A 20,321-nucleotide genomic window follows, 5' to 3' on the forward strand; every position below is an offset into this window, starting at 1 on the left:
GTGCATGATCACAGAACAGTATCAGCAGAGACCAGGGTCATTTTTATAAAATGAGCATTGCTCCCCACCATCCTCAAGTTGATAAATAAACCATGGGCTCCCATAACCAGAAAACAGACCAAAGTCTCACCAAACCAAATATTTTAAACAGAAAGAAAAACCTGACTGAATTTTCAGGTTTCTTTCTTTTTTCTTCTTCAGCTTTCAGGGTTTTTTCCAGTTTTCCCAAATTATCCATTATTTGTCTGACTCTAATTTTATTTGGAGCCCAAATTTAGGTCATGTGGAGTGCTTGTCTGCGGGAGCTCAGAAGAATGGCATCAGCTTTTCCAGTAGATGACTCTGGGAGATCTTGGAAAGACCCTAAGGCCTTGCAGCACATTTGTGAGCTGACTGCCTCCAGGAGCAGCACTGGCTGCCGAGGGACTATGAGGGAAAGCCTCATGCCCATGTTGTAAATGTTTTTATGTTTTTAACAGCTAGGATAGCAAGGCTGCGGACAGACTGCTTTTTGGGGGTGTTCTAAGAGATCATGTTTGAGAGAAATAGTTACACAAGTCAAAAGTGTAACAGGGGATACTTTACCAGCCTAACCAGTTACGTTCCACTTCTCCAGACTGATTCTAGGCCCTGAGCTGTTTACCCTTGTAGACTTTATAATTTTTCCTGCCTGCAACACCAATGCACTGAGGGCTGATCCTACCAAGCACTGAATACGTTCAAATTCCATCATGCTGCCTTTGCTAGGGGTGATGAGTCTTCAGTACCCTTCTGGCTCCGGCTCTAACATGTTCTGAAACGAGAATGCTGGATCTAAATGAGTTTTAAATGAACTTAGGGCATCAGTGTGGCTTGAAGACCCACCCTGTGGGACTGCTGAGGATGAGGGTGGCATTGGGTTGGGCTGTAGTGGTGAAAGTCCTATTACTCTGTTTTTCTGAGAGCTGTGCTTTGCAAAAAGTCTGGGGATGAAATTCTGAGTCTTTACTTTCATAGACTCAAGAGTCAATGGATTTATCCCAAATGTTGTGAGCCTGTGTCTTGAAGGCAGCTTTCAGAGCAATCTAACAAATCTAAGCTCAAAATTTCCTGACACCCTCATGTTTAAAAGTGAGAAACCAATTCTTGCATTGCCAGAGTGATTGGCTTTTGCACACCTTGAGGAGGGCCTTACCTGATGCCTAGAACACACTTTATATGCCACTGCAGGCCTCTCGTTCCCACCAAGAGGATGTTGTGATGTGAATGCTGACGATGCTCAGCAGGCTGAATTGCCAATACCCCGTGGCGAATCTTCTGTTTGTACTGCTGAAAGCACAGGAACAGATGTCCTGGACCTTCCTGGCTCTGCTGCTCCAGTGCTTGCAGCAAACTTCACAGGTGGCAGCATCTTAGCATCACCCACCAAGTGTCTGAGATCCCTGCTGGTGGCTGTTTGTTCTGTTGGGCCAAGACCAACAAGTGCAGACACTGAAGCAGTACAAAGCGACCTGAAAAAGGAGGCACATCCCACAATCCTGCTTAGCTTGAGGTTGCTCCTCCATGCGACTCTGTCTTGCAAGGGGAGAGGCAGTGCCTCTGTGCTTTAGCACTTTCACATTTCCCCTTGCTGTGTTTTCAAGAGACAAATCAATAGAGGAGTTGCCGAGCTGTGAGGAGGCTGCAGAATTCTACAGCCATGAGCACAGTAAATAGGAGTGGCAGAAGCATGGGTGAATTGTGCAGGTTATGCCAGACAAGCAGTGATAAAACTTTAATAGTCCCATTCCATATTTTGTGCATGTCCCATCTTTGCCTGACTTTATTGGGTTTGAGGTTTTAAGTTTTTATTGAAAATAATTTGTTGCCATGGAAACAACTGTATCCATTAAACTGGGTGGAGCTTAATGACACCCTCTGAGGCTAAGATCTGTTCATCATTTAATTTTAATGATGCACTGTAACATTTGCTGCAGCTTTGTCATTTTATTGTGGTTCCATCCATCCCTTCCATGCCCCTTTTGTTTTTCCCACCTACCCATTGTCTCCGGAGGGATGGATGTAGAGAGCTTGTTTGAGCAGGGGCTCTCTTCACTTATAGTGTCTTGTAAATAGTCTCAAATATGCTGCTGAATTAATCCCAAACAGTATCAATTTGGATGTAAGCAAGCTTCATTTGGTGAGAGAGAGGCACAAAAAAGTAAAATGGTGTCTGCGTAGTTATGCAGTTGAGCAGTAGTAGAGAGGGATTTATACTGAGACAGATACAAATAATTAGATCCTATAGCTAGGTGTCTATAGATATATATACTCAGCCTCCCTCACCACCCCTCAGCTCTCAGAATGCTGCGGTTTCCAGGTTTTCTTGTTGTGGAGAAGAACAATTTACCTTATGGTTACTTCTGTTTCTTTTTGGTATAAAAACACTTCTGGTACTAATTCTAGAGGATCCACTAAAAGATAAACTGAGAGTGAACTCAAGGTTAAATTGCAGTTTTTAAGACAGCTGCCATGTGATTTGGACCTGAATTTCTTAGTACAACGGCAGCCAGGCTGAATGTGGATTTTGGAAGGACAGATCTATTCCTTTTGGGTATTATACTGGAGTCAATTCCTTGTTTGCCAAAGATAAGTCTGAAATGATTGCAAACATCAAGTCTCACTCTTTAAACATTCTATACTTAGAAACAGAGGGCTGGGGAATAGGGATTACTTTAAAAGGGGGTGAGCTGTCATTGACCATAGAAAGGCAATATGTATTTATCAAATGTCTATACTCCAGGGGGATAAAATTATACAGAAATAATTTTTTCTAATTTTCAAAGGTGGTCATTTGGGAGGTGGAACATAATGCTGGTTAAATAACATTCAGCAGAACAAATCTGTGGCTCCTCAAATGATTTTATGACAGGTGAATAGTTGCATTGAAGCCAAGAGTAATTTTAGCTGTGTATAAAGAAAAGCATGTAGGTATTTTTAATCAGTTTGTCAACTTTGATTTCAAGTGGAGATTCATTAGGTTTAAGGCATCTTCCTTGTGATTTCCTAATGACGTATTACAACTTAAAGGAATAATTTAGAGGCATGTAATGTGACTAAGTGATTTGGGATCAGTTTATACTTTTGCTGTTGTTATCACATGTCTCACCATGCATCCAGGGACCACTTCTCCATCCTCACACAGACACAAGCTCAATGAGCATCAGGCCAAGTGTCTGGCATTTGTGAAGCATCTTGTGTTCCAGCATGTGCTTTTCCCCGGGCAGCATTCATTGCTGGTGGTGTGGCTGGGATGGCAGGGGCAGCCAGGTGGGCCAGTGCAGCCTGCCCTCATGAAAGAGAGGTGGCAAGTAGAAAAATTATTGGTTAATGCACCAACATCAACCTCAAGGTGAAGAGCTGTGGAATGTTTTCCGGCCCACACAGTGCTGTGTGTCATTCAGACCCTGCTCTCTTGCCAAGTTGATCAATCCATGTGCAGTTTGTAAATGGTTTGAAATTGTGAACGATATGTTTCTGAATAACCATGAATATTTTCATGAGTATATCTTTAAAATTTTCCACAGATGGCTCAGTGGTTAGTCTGTGATTTATCAAATATTTGAATCTTTTCCTACGGAGTGAATCAGAACATTGCTGTGAAAAAAATTTCCTAACTTTCTAGTGTTTTTACATTGATCCTTTCAATGGATGGAGTCAATTTTGTTATCACATGGAACAAAAAAATTCCAAGGCTGGTGACACAAATGTTTATTCTTGTGACTTGTTACCTTCAGGTAACTGGGATTTATATCCTTGGACATTTGCTGGATCTAACGTTATGCATTCATCAAAAATACCTGGAGAGGAATGGGCAATGCCCAGAGTGGTTGCCTGGGGCAGAGCAGCTCATGGGGGAACTCAGTGGCAGGCCCGGGGCGGGGTGCCCCGCACTCTCTGGGGAGCAAGCATGGACACCCTCGGTTATCCCTTGCCAGGAAGTGTTTGGAGGCTCTGGATAAGGCACCAGTGCCCCAGTGACAAGTGCCAAAGGCAGCTCCTCTCACCAGCCCGTTTGCAGACATTTCATCAGTGCTGTAGCCCTGACATGCTGACGTACCAGACAAGTTGAATGCCTGCATTTCAGCGCTCTCTTATCTGTCACCTCTCCCTGGGAGAGCTTTTCCTGTCGTTTCCAGCCCTGCCCTCCTGGTGGGACATGGCTGCCAAGTAGAGGTGTGGTAGGGAAGACCTGGGGTGTTCATTTTGCTCTGGTTTTCTGGGGTGGGGGCAAGGTCATGCTTCTGTGCCTAAAGGCCCAAGCAGAGCTATCCCAATGCTGCTGCCCTTCAGCCTCTCCTGCTACTGCCACCCCAGACACTTGGAGTGGGGCAGAACTGTGCATTAATGAGGGAAATTGTGGCATTGGGAATCCCTCTGTCACCCTCCATGCTTCTTTTCTCAGTCAGGCTGGGAAGGTGGGGACCAAGCTCTGAAAAAGAGATGTTCCCTTCTGTGCAGGAGCTTGTGAGGTGAGGAGCAGGCACCAGGCTGTGGACCACCTCGAGGTGCCCAGCAGGACCTGTGGCCTTCCTGGGGTATGTTTTCCATCTGGAAAAGGGTACCACTCATTTTATTGTTTTAAAGGCTGTTTTCACTGACTTGCTATTTTAAGCAGCCCTATTTGCAGTCCCTTGTTTAAAAATGTGGATTGGGCACTGTCAGTGCTCCTGGTGTGAGCAGACAGCAATCCCCAGCCATCAGTTGGCTTTGCTGGGGTGTCGCAGTCAATGGGTAACCTGTGAGCTGCAGGCTGAGGGATGGGAGGAACCAAAGGAATTTCTTCTTTATTTATTTAAAAATAAAAAAAGGGAGAGAAAAAACTGAATAACCGTGGTTCTCAAGTCTCATTTAAACATGAGCTGCTTATCCAAAGCATTGTTGCCTGTAAACAGATCTTGGGTCTCCTCTTTTAATGATATCCTACTTGTCAGGGTGACAACTAAGCTGTCTGCTGCAAGGGAAAGAAAGAAAGAAAAGAAAAGACCTCAACTTCTCGAAACCACTCAAGTTTTTCCTTTATGAAATACATTGATAAATATAGTTCAGCTAGCACCCTGCTGGTGTTATCATGTCTGAGAGCTATGGCAAGCTTTCAAACAAAGCCAGCAAAACCTATACTTAGAAGCAGCCCTCAGATTTTCATGCAAAGCACAGAAAAGAAATGGGAGGGATAACAAAAGGGGGAGGATGGTGGCTTGCCTATGTGTGTCTGCCAACCCAGCAGCTGTGTCAGACTTTGCTGTGAAAACCCTTCGAATAGTGATTTCCAGGAATGCAGCTGTGTCTGTGCCTCCCTGTGCATCACCACGGGTGCATGCCCTCATGTGTCTGACCTTTTCACAAGTGTGTTGACATGTTCAGAAATAAACTTTGCGATGTAAAGATAACATATTGGGTTGGGAATAAACAAATCAGCCCTAAGAGAACAGGTCCTTTAAAAGCCATGGGGAGCTCTTGCCGGGGTCTGGATGCATGCTCAGGTCTGGCAGCTGCTGCTGGCATCCTGCTTCTCTTGTGTCTGCGAGACCTTTCTGGTGCTTATCCCTGCAGCCCTGAAGCACCCTGTGTGTGTTCATCAGCTTATCCTCACCTCACCTCTGGTGTGTGCATGGGGGGAAAGTGAGAGAGGGAGAAATGAATACCCCTTCCACTCCTCTCACCTCAGAGAGGCTGCTGCTGCAGCTGGGAGACCCCTGTCTCCTGAGCCCTGGCAGGGGGTTTCACCCCAGGACCACCTTCCTCACTAGGTCTTGTCAACCTGTGTGGTTTTTAAAGCCTCAGGTGCTCCCAATTTCTTCTTCTCTGTCCCTTGTCAAAAGTAGCCCTTTTCTGAAAGGGTGGCCCTTTTCACAGGCACTCTACTTCTTTTCTTCAGGCTGGTGTTGTGAGGAGAGATAAGCATCTTTATCAGTTCACTATAGCTCCAGGGCAAATAAAAATCTCTCACTGTAAAATGGAGCTTGTTATTTCCTTGGGCTGCCTGGGTGAAGGCCTTGTTGGGTACCTTGTGCTCTCTGCAGGTGCCTTGGAGACAGTCCTTGCCTGCTGGGGAAGGACTCCAGGCATGAGCACACTGTCCTCCTTCACATCGCCATGGACCACATGTCAGCAGTGGCTGGTGGCGCGTCTGGGCTCACCTGGACAGCACAATCCCCTCGTGTATCTTCTGGACTTTGCCCCGGTTTCATCAGGCAGGGAGGGGAGGTTGCTGGGGGATTAGAGTGCTGGAGAGGTGCTCAGAGGTTAAATTCCTGCTTTGCCACTGACTTCTGGTGCTACTTTGGCCAAACATACAAAACATGGCCTTGCAGCCCTTTTAATCACACAAGTAGTTTTTAATCATTGTAACATCTTAAGATGTAAATGGAAGTGGCTCTATTCAGTGTTTCCAAAGATCAGCAGCTTTTGTTTTGCTCAAGAGAGGTACACCTAGGTCCCTCAGGAGGGTTGTTTGGTCGGGGGGGTGTGGGTGCATGCTTCTGTTGGTCTTTTTACAATTAAAACCCTTGCTGACTTTGCTTGCCTGTGGTGAAACAGTTTGACTAAGACTACTTCTGTAAAATGAAAAAACTGTATGGTCATGCCTTGACCATTTTGGGCAACTACAGAAATGGGTAATTCCTGTCATGGACATACGTATCTATTTAGTCATTTACTGAAAAACTTTCATTTTTTCTATCGGGCAAATGGGAAGCCACTGCTCTGAGCCAGCAGTTCCGTGGATTTCTCCATGGGACAGCAACTTCTTTTTATTTCACTTTTAACTCATTGAAGAAAGAGTTCATCAAGCAAACCCCTAAATGAAACACTTAAGCAATATTTAACTAAGTTTTTTCTCCTAATTTTCTTATTATTTTTCTTGCTTTTGGAGTGGATGTAATCTGATCCTGACAGCTATTTTTTGAGAGAGATTATCAGTGCTCTTTAATCAAGAGCAAGAAAACAGAAAAGTGCCAAAGAAACACATGAAGATGAGGAGAAACTGGACAGAGCTATAAATGCTGTCCCACTTTAGGAATTGCCATTGAATGCAAAGCAGCTGATGAACATTTTCTAATATAAGCTCCACTATTATAGCTTTGTAGGGGATTTATTCAGAACACTGACTCTTTCAGTAATCTTCTGACCCAGCTCACCAAAGGCTAAGCTGGGAATGCCACACTTGGCTCACTGCTTTCTTTAACATTTTCTCCTGTCTTAGCTAACTGTTGTTCTTTCTGTCACTCATTGATCACTGAGTCAGAGAATGATTCAAGTGTTATTTGAACAACAATGTTTGAGGATTGTTTATCAGTGACTCCATGTCTGTGAGAGGCACATTTTGCAATATGTACTTCACATTTTTTCCCACTGATGATCTGGAGACCTGGTGGTGTTACAGGTCTGCTGGCTCACCTCACCTCTATGTGACTCATTCCCTATGGATCCCACTCTCACCTGAACTCTCCCAGCAAACTGCACTAGCAGAGGGTTAATGTTGCTGGGCCTGGGAGTAATGTGTTTAAAGGTAGACCAAACATGATCCCTGCCTTCAGAAGCCATAGTTGAGGTGGGTCCCACCTCCTTGCAGAGAGGAGGAGTGCAGGATGGGGTGGAACAGCAGTGGAGAAGGCAGGCAATGGCAAAGGATGAGGCAGAGTCTTTTTGGTTGTCCTCATTCTGTTGTGAAATGTCCCAGTGAAACATCAGCCTTGGAGGAGCAGCTCACAGTTGCTTTTCTCCTCTGCCTGAGCTTTTGCCAGCTTCTGGTTTAGCTGAGCCAGGGCCCCAAGGTGTTGACTGCTCTTTCAGGAGGGTGAAGGGCTGTGTTCACCTTTTCAGGGAAGGGCATGGCCAGAGGTATTTTCTGTGTGCTGTCACTAGAAAGCCACACCATCAATCAGGCTTTGCTTTGCAGGGTCTACAAAAGAAGAGTCTGGTGTGTACAGCTCTGTCACTCCCCTGTGCAGGGGTTGGGTCGTGCCAGTCCATGTAACCGAATAGTTACCTCATGGGGAAGCAGTATCAGTGTCATATTGCACAGGAGAATGATCTGACCTTTCTTGTTTATATGGTAAGCATGGCCAGGAGGCTTCTTTGTCAGCCTGGTAGTCCCAGCTGCCAGCTCTTAGTGTGTCTTGTGAGCTCCAAAGCTCTTGCCAGGGCTTTGAAGTTAACAAAGAGTTATTTGGAGTTACAGGGTTTTATTTCATAGAGAACCCCTGTGCATGGCTCAACTGAAAATGTTCTCCTGAGTCAGAACTCACACATTCAGCAGTGCTGGAGTGGTGGTGGGCTGGAGCAGCACACAGTGAGAGCAAGTCAGTTTGTCTCTTTCCAAAACCCAAACATCATGAAGATAAGGTTGTCTTGATAGTTAAGGACAGACTTTAAGATTTTGCTGCTGGAAAAATCAGCAGCTCAGAAGCTCAGAAGTTTGCATTTTAGTAGAACATGCTGGTAAAGACAGCCTTTGTGAGGGACCAATCCTCTGATTCAGATGAGACTGTAGGGCCTTCTTGGGTTTAACATTGGCAAAACATTTGAGTGATATCTACTGTTCTCTGAAGAGAGGCTCAGTTTCCCACACTGACCCAACATCTGATCCCCATGGCTCACTATAGGAGGTAACTAAAAGAGAGGTCCTTAAGAAGGATGTGCTCAGTCTCTCTCTACTTGGTTCGCAAATATGGGTGCCTACACAGTAGATCTTTCTAGTTCCTTGGATGCTAACATGATATTTTTTGTATAAAATATCTAAGAAAAAAACTCATCTTGATTAATGTTGTGCAAGCAAACGTGTTTATGAGACAGAACAACATAATTCATCTATCAGAGCAGATTTTTTTTCTTACAGAGACATTTCAAAGCCTTTAATTGGTTAAGGTGCCTGTGTGCTGGCTGTTAGATGCCTGCACACTGTAAGAGACTCTTCCCTAAACTGATAAAAGTAGCAAAGAGAAGGAAGAATCCCCATTGTACAGGATAAAAATGAGGTAATTCACTCCAAGTCACAGATGGGGGCCTGTGGTAAAGCTGGGTACAAAACTCTAATTCTCTCCAAGTCTCAGGCTCTTCCTTGCAAATTCTCCCTTGCTTTATTGTGCTTTATCTCATCTATAACAATAAAATCATGCTGACTGTGTGCTAAGGGAGCCCTTTCATGCTCTTGGTGCTGCTGGCCAAATGAGATGTGAAGGTATCTGAACAATAATTGCAACTGATTAATTATGGCAGCAGCATACCTGACATCACATCTGTTGCTCTGATGCTGTGCTCAGCCTCAGTCAGGGGCAGACCGTGCTGGTGTAAAACTCCTCCTGGGATCCGTGGCTCACTGGGACTGCCTGAATGTGCATGTGTGCTTCTCCCGTGGCAGAGCAAAAGGCAGGAGTCTCTGCAAGAACCAAACCCATGATCTCATGAGCTGTTCTAGGTCAGGCTGGCTCTAAACCTGAGCAAATCCCTTTCTCTGGAGGATGTCCTGCCATGGGGGCTGAGGCAGGACTGGGCTGTTGAAAAGATGGGAGGAAGAGGTGTGGCATTTTTTGTGTGAGCACAGGCCATTGAAGCCACATGGCCAGGGGGACAGCAGATAAACAACCTTTCAATGGCACAGCCATTGTGTCCTTTCTGTCTCCTCAACACTTGGCTGCTCAAAATAGTCCTGTGTCTTACCCAGGACCCTACAGGAAATGCTTCTCCATCTCATATCAATATTTTGGATTATAATTCTCATTTCACTCTGGGGTTAACCTGGGACTTTTGTGTTCTATTCCACATAAGACAAGCATGAGGCCATCCATAAGAATCCCATCAAACATTGGAGCTGGCAGCTGTGGGAGGTGGAGAAGACAAAGGCTGCAGTCTATGGCCTCAGGAGCCCAAACCCATCATCTGACCTAAATTTCTCAGGACCAGGTATGTGTTAATTTGCCAGGCTTTGGGCTGACTGCAGAAGAAACCATCCTTGGTTTTAGCCATTCTGTTTTATATGTCAAAACGCTACTCAGTCTGATCCTGGATGGTATTCTCTATTGTCAGTAAGTTTTCTTACAAAGGCCTTTACTTAACAAAAATCTTACAGAACTTTGTAAGGGAGGAGTATTAACACTGAATTACTGCTGAAACAAAGTTTAATTAACAAGTGTGAGAAGTGAGTCAGGCTCTCTTTATGAAATCTTTCTTGATACAATTAGATAAAGAGAAGGTAGGTAGCACTCAGCTTTCAAGATTTCCTTATCTTTGGTAGCTCTCAGGGTCTTCCTCCCAGGCTTGGACTTCTGGCACAAAACTCAGCAATTTTAATTGATAGATGCAGACAGTACTGCCAGAAACAGAAAAGTGTGGGTTGATGTAAAGCTACTATCAACACTCATGGGGAGTGACTGGGACACTCACTTCTGCCTTTGCAAGCCTTCCCTAAGGAGTGCCAGCAGACTCTATGTATTCTCTCTGGCCAGCACCAGGTGTTGCTGAAAAACTGTTACACCCAGCAGCTGAAGTCAGCAAAGAGGGCAGGTGAGGGGGCTGGAGAGTGTCAAACCCACTCTAAAGGGTAAGGGAAAATTTTGGGAAGATGCTCACATTTAAGGTTAAGCTTTCAAAGTTTGGCCTCAGCTAAAGGACTTTGTGGAAACAGTCCTTTTTTAAAAAGAGCTGCACGTCCATTGAAAGCAGTGACTGATGATTTTGAAGAGTATCTGGAGCCCTAATCTTTCATTCAGACCACACTTTCTGTCTAGCTAAGGAAAATAAATCGCATGCTCTTATTTATCTTTCCTCCTCAAACACCCAGAGATTTGAAAGCAGCAAATGTAGAAGCAGCAGAAGGAAATATTTTCTTCCACAAAAGACATGATTCCCTTGTGAAACACAGGAATTCAGCAGGGCTCAGGGAAGGAAGGGAATTTTATGGTTGGGCCTTAGAGGAATTACGCAGCCCAGCTGTAAAGGAAAGTCATGAATTTGATGTCTGTGTTTCTGAGTGCATTTGAACATCACATGTTGGGGAACATGCTGGGGAACAAGATTCTTTGTGTATATTTTAGATGTTTTATTTATTCTTTTGGTTGTAACAATTGGGTATAAATATAACATCACTTATGAAGAACAGAGACCAAAGAGAAACTTGTGCAGCAGGCATGTGCTCCTGTTGTTTTCTCTTTGGACAGAGGAAGCAGAGCTGTGAGATTGCAAGAGAGGGGTCATACTTCTACATGCTCTTGTCTGAGTATGTGAGTGTGACTAAATTTCTGTTCATGTACCCCACAGATAGAGTTTAAGTGCCCTTAAATCTCTATGTCGTATTAAATGCAATACCAGATCAAGGCTGCTGAAAATGATCTTCACTGTGTCAGAACTGAACGTTTCATAATCTCTGGGTGAAATGCCACTTTTTCATACTCCAAAACTATATTCTGGGAGGGGATAATGTCTACTATATGCCTCTAATTGTACTACTTTTATTTTCCCTAGAGACAGTGAATGTCTTTTGTAAGGGCTAGTGGTTTTCTTTCTGTGGTATACCTTTCATCTTTAGGATCCTCTGCTAGCTCACTGTCATGGCTCATTATTCCAATTAATCACTGATGACAGTAATAGTCACAAAAAAGTTAATTCTGTGTATCCCACCGAGGCTGAGCCAACACTCTCATTCTGTTTCTGAGTGACTCCAGTGGAGTTGGCATGTCAGATTATTGCTTCGCTACCCACGTTGGTGGAGTGTAAGTGTAGTAGTACGGCTGTCAAAAAGAAGTTGCTCAGTGATTCCATGTGAAAAGGCTTGAGTCAGTTCTCAGAAATGTTTAATCTGTCAGTCAGATGTGGAGATGATGTAAGCTTCCTCACCTGATCACCCACAGCATCTCAACCTCAACCAGGTGGGACTGATTTAAGTAGAAGCTGTATACTTTATTGCATCTTCATTTTAATCTCTTGGTTGGGCCTCCTTGAGGGCTGGCTTGGATCTTTGCATTGATTTCAGCAGGTCCTTGTGTCATGCCTTAAGTAATTCACAAACATACATACATACATATATAAATATATATATATATAAATATAAAAAAAAAATATATATATATATATAAAAGATCTGTATTTTTTTCTATCAGGTTCCTGACCACACTCATGAGCCTGACACTTGCAGACAAGCCCACATTTCTTATGTGAAAAGGCTGAAAATGATTATATCTAATTCACCCATTTGTCTTTACATGAATGCAGCCTCTCTGAAGTACCTGCACTATCTCTGGAGTTACAGTGTGTCTGCCTGGTAGAAAATCAGCCTACAAAACTCAGCACAAGAGAATATGCAAAGGATTTTCCACCCCAGAACCTGAGGAAATTTCCCTTCTCTTCTCAAAGGCTGTGTTCAATACAGATCTTGTCTCAGGATCTCATCTGGTATAGTAGACTGTCTAATATTCAATTTGTTTACTTCTTTTTTGGTGCCAAGTCAGAATCCAGCACTTAATGAGCTCGTTAGCTGCCTCCCTGTGTTAGAGGCGACTATAGAAAAAATGTCAAATGGGTTACACAGACGTAACTGAGAGCAGAACAAGGCTCTGTATTTTTTAGAAAAGTCCCTGAGTTAACTTTGGAGATGTCATTCCCACAAGTCTGAGGAGTTTCCTATCTCTCACTGCATTTGCCATGGTGGCAAGTGGCCAGGAAAGCAGAAAACATTCAGTTTAACAAAATGACACATTTTGCACTGGCTGGAACAGGTTTTCCTGGATAGGAGGTGTTTCCGCTTCTAAGCAACTCACAGGGAAGCTCAAGCAGGAGAAAAAATTGTCCTATTCCATTCTGAGTTTCCAAGGACCCCCACAGTAAAGCATTCCCCTGCAAAATGCATGAGGGATCACCAAAAATTGCACTTATGTCTCCTTGTGGTAAGTGCTTGATGTCTTCAGTTTGATGCTTGCCTCTGCCACAGTTGTCCTTCCATGGTCACTCCTCTTAGGTGGACATGCTTAATGAAGGTGGAGGGTGGGACAAATGGTTTGACTCTTGGTGCTGATAAGCGCTGTATTTGGCGCTGATAACAGCTGTGCTTGGTGCAGTAGGGGATGAGTTGCTAAATTTCTAAGCTCTCTGTATCAGGGATGCTTAGAGATCTCTTTGTAGCTGGATTGGAAATTAAGATGTAGGTATCTTAAATCTAGAGAGACGCTCAAACAAAATTCAGGGGGCCCCATTCCAGGTGAAGGTGTCAGCCTACCCCCTTTTTATAATTCCCTGCTTTTCTAGGTGAATGGCCACGCGTAGCCCAGGGTGGTTTTCAGTGGTTATCGCCGAATTCAAATGTGGCAATGCTGCCTTTTTCTGACATAGTTAATTGTTTGCCCTTTCTTATTGCCCTCATAACCATTTGTAAGGACTTTCTGCCTTCTTTCCTTGCAACATCAAGGTGAACTTAGTGCATCTCTGGCAGCTGCAAACGTGGCAACAGAAACGAACGTTTAAAACCGGTGCATTGTGCATTTGTAGGCCCTCTGTGGCTTGTTCCCTGTACTGTCAAATTAATTGATGATTTATCATTGCTACTTCAGTTTAATACAAGTACAGGTTTTGACCTGTGTGACCTTAATGTCTTTGCAAACATTAACAAAGCACAGTTGCCTGCTCTCAGATGAAATAAAAAATATTTATGGATGCAAGGTGCATGTTTGTTCAGCTTTTAAGTAGGGAGGTTCAAAAAGTACCACCACTAGAGATTTTTCTGTTCCCTCTGATTTAAACTGAATTGTTCTCAGATACTCTAGTAATAAGTAACAGCATAAATTCTGAAGTCAGACAGATAATTACTCTTTCAGACAAAGAAGCTTTGGGCTTTTATTTATGTCTATAGACTTATCTCTTCATGCTGAGACTTTCAGGGTGTGTAAAAGGCATCCAGTCCACTGATATCTCCATAGGGTGGTACACAATTGCTTCCAGGCAGTGCATGTACCATAGATAGATGTCTACAGAGCTGGTTCAGCTTTGGTTTGTGTAGGGTTGGGGATCAATCTTGCTCTGGTCTGTTCCACCAGGACCCTGTATGCCCTACAGGTTGCTTCACCCATCTGAGCAATACATTGCTGGTTGTTCAGATTATCCTGTCTCCTGATATGGTACTAACCACCTGAAATATATAAGTATTGAAGGACACTGTAGTGATGGAAACTTGGGCTCATAGCAAGGGTGAGCATGTTTCAAAGTGGAGTGCACTCCGCAATGCGCGAGTCCCTTCAGTGCTCCGTGTGCTTTGTCCTTGGGACCATCAGCAGCACTTGCCTCGGTGTGGTGTCACTGTTGGAGAGCCTCCTTATGCTTGAGCTCAGCTTCCTAGAAAGTAACTGTTCAGGAAGGACAGGCTCACTAGGGCTGAAAGTGAGAAAATGAGAACTTTGAATTGATACGCAGCAGAAAAGTGTTAAAATTGACACCTAATGCACAGAACTGGTTTCAGAATTGGAACCCAGTTCAAACTCGTACATTTCCCCCACCCTTCCCTTGTAGTCCTAATGCCTAAGCTTGTTTGGGTTTGTTTTGATTTTTGATCATTTATATTTTTTATCTGATGGGTAGGGAAGACCATGCAAATATAGTAACTTCCCCCCCAATCCTTATTTTTCTCCTCTTTAAAATAAAATTTTTTGAAGTTTCTAGGGGGGGAAATTGTAGTGATATAAACTGTGAGGGGGGAAATGAGAAAATGGATAAAGGAGAAAATCTTAGGTAGGTATTATGCCTGAAAATGTGCTGCACTGTGAAGCTTCCTTATGATTGTCCCAGACAGCCAAAAGCAAGGGTAGCACATGCAGGTTCATTTAGTCAGCTGTGTTGTAATTTGGAATTTCTTTAGAAGGAAACTCTCAGCACTCTGGGAAAGCCTCAAAGCAACTTGCATTAAAGAAGGTTTCAATAATTAGAAGATCATTTGATGTTTGTAAGCAAGGCTTTGTGACATAGGGTGTGAAAATTCATTAGAGCTTTCAATGATTAAGTAGTTTTTTTTATGTCTCAAGAATGACATTTCTTTCCCATCAGTATGAATGCAGGGAATATGAATACAGGGAAGAAAATATTTTTCTGGCTGAACATCACACACGTGTTTTAGCCAAAGGGTTTCTTTCTGAGAGATTTTGAGGGACTCATAACTGGCTTTTGTCCTTAGTGCCTTTACTTATGTGGGTGTAAACATGGTGTTACTGCATAAAAGGGAACGTGAATGTTGCCATATATCTGCTAATCCCATTACTGTCTGTGAGAATGAGGTTTTCCATTTTTTCTGAAGAGAAGAGTAAACATACTTATTTAATTTTCATGTGAAAGCTAAGTATTCATCAAAATATTTTATTTTTGATGCTTCTATATTCTTCCAAGAAATTACACAAAAGGCCATCACAAAAGGGAAAAGGAAAATTTTACATTTGGCCTGTCCTGGTAATCTGTAGACGGATACTTTTTTCAAAATGAAATGGTAATTGAAGCTGACACATTTCACTTCCAATGAAATAACATTTCCTGATACTGCACTGGAAGGCTCTAACCAGTACTAATTGGGAGGCTCATTTTGCATGCATGGGCAGGACACTGGCTTCACTGGATGAAATCACTGACCTGTGTTCTACTAGGAGTCAGACTTGATCAGTGATCCTTCCTGCTTTTAAAGTCTATTGAAAAGATGTCTTTCTTTTGAATCAGTGGTAATTTTTTAAAGAATTGAGGCTTTTCAAAGAGTTTTCAGTCTTCACACAGAAATGAACATTTTATAGCTGCTTTTTGCTGTCTGTCCATGCTGGGAATCACCAGTCTCTGGGAGGCAGGTTGAGGAGGCTTCTTGAAATGAGATAGAAGCCAAAGAGGTGAAGATGTTAAAAAGCATGATAGGTGTGGTAGTCATGCATGCCTCTGGAAAGAGCAGGGGCAGGGAGTAAGAGCAAGCTGCCCTGACGGGCACTCGATCTCTGTAATCTCTGCAGAATCTGGCCAAGTGTTAGAGCCGCTAGGCAAAATTACTCTTGCATCCTACAGTGACCATCTGAAGGCTTCTGGTGATAATTGCAGTGGAAAAGATTATCTTTTTCCTTTAAGATCCTGCATAAAAGTAGCTTATGTTTGTGAGGTGGTGACAGAAAGGGTTTCAAGTGCTGTTTCTCTGCAGTGACTTGTCATTTGCAGAGCACAGTGTGGGCTCTGGTTGGGATTTTATCATGGGTGCTAAAATTGCTGCAGGGCTGTGTAAGGAAGGGAGTTCACTGCTGAGGACTTAAGTGGGGAGGAGCTCTGTGCTCCTCAGCTATTCTCACAGTAATTCATATATGGAGGAAGAAAGCATTTTTCACAATTTCACAAAAATATGACTAAACGGACCAAACTCCAGATCCATGAAGATTCAGAGAACCAAGCTCCCACCAAAATTGGATGGGCTGGTCAGGCATCTATAATACCGTGAGGAGGTCAGCAACAAGCAATATGCCTAGAGGTAGTCTGTGATGGAGCAGAACACTGATCTAACATACCCTCATCCTTAATTTAGTGGCTCATCACTGGCCACTATGGAAATTGCCTCTCCCAAATGATTCCTGGACTTTAACACTGCTTGAACAATTATCTGCTTAAAAGTCTGGATCAGGTTGAACACATGTATTAATGAGACTCATCCTCTGATCTGTTCCTGAGGAAGCAGGAACTTTCCAGTTCTCTCGATTGGTTGATTGGTTGCCTGACAGGGTCACCATGCTAAACTGGGAATAGTGTGTGAGCAGAAAAGTAGGGTAGATAATTCCAACAATCCATGTTTCCATTTTATCGAGAAATTTGGCCTTCACACTTCTTTTGGCATCTAGTACCACTTCTTCTTTTCATGCTTTAACTTGAGGCTAGATTCTCAGCACAATCCAGCTGAAGGGAAACAGCTGTTGGCTGAAGTCCTCTGGAAAGCACTCCCTTGAGCTCAGATCTGACCATTCTTGGCATGAGCTCCTGCAGACAACAGGTGACTCATTTTGCTCTGGAAAGCTCAGCCATATCCTCTGCTGTCTCGTCAAATACTATAGGCAATTCATAGAGCAATTCCAGCTTTGCCTCCTCTCCTGCTAATTGAAGAGAAGCTCCGTGCTTACCCTTTGCAACAGAGCCAAACCAATCCGGAATTCACATTGGATCCAGATTATCCCTTTACTCCTTGGTTTAAAGTAACATGCAAACAGCAAATGAACAAGAGATTCTCCCTGCCAGGAGATTCAGTGTGTGAGCGATGGCCACCTTAAAGGGGTACTGATGGCTACTGTAAATGAACTAATACATTAAAATATCTTCACGGAACAAGACTCCTCTTGGGTGATTGTTGTAATGCTCAACAGATTTACAGTCCAGGAACACGAAGGAATTTCAGAAACCCAACTGAAACACTAAGGAATTAGTGAAGCAGGCATGAGGTGGGGTGTTTTTGTATCCCCAGTTGACCTACCTCCCACACTAGCAATGTCTGATACTGGAGGCAAACAGGACAAGCTTTTATGTATCCTGATTTATAACAGTGTTTTCCAAAGTGGCTTACTGAAATTGTAAACAATGTGTTCACACAATAAGAGGGAGGAAATGCCAATATATTAAAATCAATGGACCAAATTGTATTCTATCCTGAGAGTACTTTTGGCCAGGGGATGGAAGTGACCTGCGTTTGGCTGAACAGGAATTGATTCTTCTCCCTTGCTATTTATGCCAGCACAAATTTGCAGCACATTTGACGTCAGTGCACAGAGAACGGGCACGAGTACAAGGGCAATTGGGCCCCTGAGGTTCCTGTTTGATCACCACTTGAGGCAAGGGGAAGCTGCACCTACAAGGTGCTTCACCTCCTAAAACAGGCCTTCTGCAGAAACTCTGTGTGGAGTCCCAGGCTCCCACGACAGCACAGTCCTGAAAGGAGGGAGGAGAGAGCAAGGAAACTTGGCTCAGGCCCATTTTGAATAAAAGCCACCATTGCAGATGAGTTGAATTTACCCCCCAAAAGTTCCTCTTTTCACTACATTTTTCAGTTGGAAGAGTCAGATGGAGGATTTGCATTGGCTTTCTGCCTTGGCCGTGTGAATTCTCAGGGGTGGGGAAAATGTTAGTAAGCTAGTAAATATCCAAGAACTGGAAGAAAATAGGTTGAGTTGCCAAAGTCTTTTTAATCTCTTCTGAAAAATATTTCCTCTAGGAACACTTTTCCATTTGGAACAGGTGCCTAAAATTTTTTTTAAGACCCTGCAGGGGTGACATGTCTTTTGCTGCCTCTGCAAAACTTTCTTACATCTGGCTGATTACCTGCATCCCCAAATCCCCACAAGTAGCACATCTTGTGACTCTGCTGCTACAGTCACTGAGCCCATGCTCCATGCCAGCCATGCTCTGGCCACTCCTGCTCCTGGATGCTGCCTGGTGTGCTGTCACCCTTCAGAGCACTTGAAGGTGTAGGTTTGAAGTCAAAGTTCAAACCCATCTGCCAGAGAGAAGGGAAATGTGAATGAAAACCAGCCCAGGAGTTGTATGCCTCTGCTGTTTCCCATAGCTGTGTGGACATCACTGCTGTTGTTGCTGAGGAAAGCTGAAGGACACCCTTTTCTGTGTCCCTGGCACTGAGCTGATGTGCAAGGTCCCAGCTTGTGGAACAGACTCTGGTTGATCTCATGGCAGGCTTTGCAGACACTTTGCACTGAGACTGGGAGCTGGAGGGGTGTGCAGCTGCTCTGAGAGGCAAGAGAAGAGTTCTGGCCTGTAGCACAGGCTTCTGGTGGTGTTCTCTGCTGCTTTCTTGAGCATGGAATTGGATTTAGATTCAGGGTGGTAAAGGAGTTGTTGCACAGCTCTGGCCTGGGCAGGTGGTAGGATGATGATGATGATGATGATGATGGTTGCCTGGGCAGCTGTGCCTCTCCAGTGATTGTGCTGGGTTCCTGTTGTGGAGAGGCTCTGTTCCGTTTGGGTCCTGCTTGTGTCTCCCAGTGGGATTCTGTAACCCAGGAGAGCAGCAAAGCCTGTGCTATACAGTGGGCACAAGACCTGGGCTCTACCAGCTGTGTCACCTCAATCAGTGCTGGAGTGGAGAGCAAACGAGCTGATTGCCCAGTACTGTGAAATTGAGCCCTGCTGCTGAGGATGGGCTCCTCTCCCAGCTGTGTCTCTGATCCTGCTTGCCCTCTAAGGCAGGCTGGTATATGTACACAAGCCATGAGCTTATTTCTGCATGGGTTTCTGTGCAGCAGCACACACTTTCCAGAATGACTCAACATTTCTCAGCATACAGGTCTAATGGTGGCCACCCAGCCTTGTGACCTGTGTAACTCTTGTCTGGTGTGAGCTGGTGAAATAGTGGAATTTCTCCTGCTTCACCAAGGGGTAGTTTGAACTCAACCCTGAGGGTTTTACAGGGGCCATCAGAGCTCCAGCAGCCCTCCAAAGGACAAGAAGCCCTTCAGTGCTGGAGTGCAAATGCCGGGGGGATTGCAGTGTGGGTGTGCCACCTCAGTAGCAAAGCGAGGTGGGGTCTGCCTCTGCCCACCAAGCCCTTTCTGGGTATACGACCTTCCACTCAAGGCAAGTCTCAGCACACGTGAAATATTCACCTTGTTTGTTCAACTGTGTCTGTTTCTGAAGACCAAAATCAAGACATCTTTTCCCATCTTGGGAAAGAGATGCTCCCAATCTGGATGTTGTGAAATGCTGCTTGAAAAATTCATCAAATTGAGAACTCAGCTGCGTGGATCCTCAGCTGTCTGTCTCAGTGATACTTTCACAGGCAGCAGAGTTACAGCACTGACTCTACTGATTCACCAGACAAATCTTAATTCCTGGTTCCTTTCCCTTAAGACTTCCTTTTTCCCTTCCTCTTTTTAGCTTGAGGTAATTAAAAATAAAAAATTCTGGGTTCTGCTTTGTCACAGTCCTCCGGGAAACTTGTAGTGGGAACGTATAAGTTTCATTGGTACCTTTAGAGTAGGGCCCTTGCAAGTGGCTGGCCTCTGGTGCGTGGTGACAATGCAAGTAAATAACAACACTCAGATGGAAAATTCCACAGATGAACTGAAATGTTTTCTGAAATTCCTTTCAAAGTGAGACAACAACTGTACCTCAGCGGAGAGCCTGCAGTGAGGGGATCCATCGTGCTTAAGGGAGAGCAAAGGGAACATCTGTGAGTGCTTAATTCAAATGCTGAGGATCCAGAAAACTTGGTAAGTGAGATTGTATTTCATATGATCTGGAAGTGTACCAAAGAGTAATGAAACTACGGAGGAAGCAAAAGATATGCTCTGTGTGGATACTTATCCTTTATGGCACCTGAA

The 20,321-nt window shown here is 44.1% G+C and overlaps 1 long non-coding RNA gene across 1 annotated transcript in view; it reads left to right on the forward strand.

Annotated features, from left to right (window-relative positions):
* Positions 1–20,321, forward strand: part of LOC109143816 — a 132,502-nt gene that overhangs the window by 88,167 nt on the left and 24,014 nt on the right. Inside the window, exon 6 of the long non-coding RNA XR_002044192.3 lies at positions 20,092–20,210. This is a non-coding gene — a long non-coding RNA (uncharacterized LOC109143816). The remainder of the gene's footprint in view (positions 1–20,091; positions 20,211–20,321) is intronic.

Source organism: Corvus cornix, chromosome 3 (genome assembly GCF_000738735.6).
Source record: "Corvus cornix cornix isolate S_Up_H32 chromosome 3, ASM73873v5, whole genome shotgun sequence".
Lineage (NCBI taxonomy): Eukaryota > Metazoa > Chordata > Aves > Passeriformes > Corvidae > Corvus > Corvus cornix.